Source organism: Austrofundulus limnaeus, unplaced genomic scaffold (genome assembly GCF_001266775.1).
Source record: "Austrofundulus limnaeus strain Quisiro unplaced genomic scaffold, Austrofundulus_limnaeus-1.0 Scaffold3080, whole genome shotgun sequence".
NCBI lineage: Eukaryota > Metazoa > Chordata > Actinopteri > Cyprinodontiformes > Rivulidae > Austrofundulus > Austrofundulus limnaeus.
The window spans coordinates 1-2,173 of NW_013955482.1; the positions used below are offsets into that span (position 1 = coordinate 1).

The window sequence follows — 2,173 nt, forward strand, 5'->3', positions numbered from 1 at the left end:
CCCCATAACGTAGCAAACAACCACAAGGCTTTAGGATTAAATCTGCTTCAGTGGTTCGGGTCCTCCACGGTTCTGCAGCTCACATGAATACATTTTTGTGCAGAGGGGCTTCATTGTATCCGATTTGGCCTCATTACAGGGGGTGTTTGGGGGGGCTGTTTGAGGTGGAGGGGGGCACCCTGCCAAGACATTGTGCTTAATAACACTAAACACCTCGACCTCCACATTGTCCTCATCAGCCCTCAATTAGTCCGGTTCCCGGTTCCAAACAGACATTTCTATCTGATGCAGGAGCCTCCCGTCTGAACTTGGATCTGTGTTGACGGGGTCCACCCAGTCCACCTGGTCCACCCGGTCCAGCCGGTCCAGTCCAGGCCTCCTCAGCTCGTGGAGGGGAAAGAGCTTCTCTGTGACGGGGGGAATTAGGGACGGGATGCGGGTCCACTTGCCCTGTGCAGGGGCTTATCTTTGCCTAAGCTGAGGGACTAATAGCAAAGCCTCCAGCCGGTCTGAGGCCACGGGGACCATCTGTCCACTCTGTGGACAACTGAAGACAAAGGCAGAGGACACCCGGCTCGCACCGCAAACTAAAACTTTACAGGAATCCAGGAGGAGCAGGTCAGTTTGTMTCTGATTCATCAGTTTTAAATTAACGTCGAGGCTTAAATTTCAATCTGTTTCTGATGAAGCAAAAACAAAACGTCAGGTCGTGTGAGCTGGTTGTTGTTTTTATTCTTGTTTATCATGTTGAAGCTCTTCCTGCGGACAGTTCGCAACAAATGAAGACACAAAGCAACCTTGTGATGAATGTGTTTGTGCTGAGGGAGAGACGCCGCGCTGGATTATCTCTTCATGACTGAACTCTGAAACAAAACACTATAAATAGTCGCCTCTCCACATATTTATCAATCATCTGTCACAGCGGTTAGTTTAAAAGGTTCGTCTTTGAATCAACAGAACGTTTGAAACAAAAGCTAAACGTTGTCAAATGTTTGGTTTTGACCAAAGGTTTTAAACACAAATGTAATCCCTGATAATCCACTCAGACATTGTTCTACGTTTCCTCCAGGACCGAGCCCTGTCTTGTTTTTATCTTTTATTCTGAAGCATCTTTCTGTCTGTCAGGAGCTCCAACACTTTCTTTGTGTGGATTCTGAACCGCGGGTTCGGTTCTGAAGTCTTGACTTGCTGGAGGTGACAGAAATGGGTCAGAGGGGTCTTAGCGTTAGCTAAACAAATCCGGGCCTATAGGATTAGAGGGAGATGTTGCCGTTTGTTTGACGTCGGAACTTTATAAAGAATCCAGGAGAAGACAACGATCTGCGTCTGCTGGCAGAGACACTTTTCAGTCAACGTGATTTTATTTGGATGAAGTCTGAGTTTATTCAGGTTTTATTGAGACTCTGTAAACTCAGCTGAAGCTAACAAAGGTTTTAGCTCATCTCAGAAAGATTAAATCTTTGTTTATTTAATGTAAACAATAGTTTGTATCCGTTTTTAGCTGTAAAACAGCAGCAGAGAGTTGTGTGTTGTTGCTTTGTGTGTAGTTTTGTTTCTCCTGGTTCGGGTCGCGACCTCTCAGATCCAGAGTGGACCGGGCGGAGCCCCGGGAGGCGGGGCTTATTTCTATAGATAATCAGCTGAAACACCTTTTTATCCAGAATTACTTTAYAAAGTTAAAAGATCATTAGTGTTAGATTTGTTTGCTACTTTTAGCTTTTAACTAGTTTCCAGTACACGTAGCTTGTAGCTACGGTTTTTCTTGTTTTAGCTAGCCTTTTGCTACTKTTAGCTTTTAATTTTCAACTCGTCTTTGGTACTTGTAGCTTGAAGCTATTGTTTTTCTTCTTTTAGCTAGCCTGATGCTACTTTTAGCTTTGAGGTTTTGGCTCACCTTTGGTACTAGCTTGTAGCTGTTTTGCTTCTTTAAGCTTGTTTTATGCTCCTACATTTAGCTTTTTGTTACCCTTTTGCTTCAGTTAGCTTTTGCCAAACTAACATTTGCATAAATACAGTCCGTATCAGCTTTGTCTCCTCTAATTTTAGCTTTTAGTTAGCCTTTAGTACTTGTAGCTACCATTTTTCTCATTTTAGCTAAACTTTTGCAACATACATTGTAGTTACTCCTTTCTTCTTTAAGATAGCTGTGATACTTTAAGCCTTTAGCTAGTCA

The 2,173-nt window shown here is 43.5% G+C and overlaps 1 protein-coding gene across 1 annotated transcript in view; it reads left to right on the top strand.

Moving 5' to 3' along the window:
- Nucleotides 1–51: 51 nt before the first annotated feature.
- Nucleotides 52–2,173, top strand: part of LOC106511690 (poly(rC)-binding protein 3) — a gene marked incomplete at its 3' end in the record, with an annotated part of 7,011 nt that continues 4,889 nt past the window's right edge. Inside the window, 1 exon segment of the mRNA XM_014000434.1 lies at nucleotides 52–618.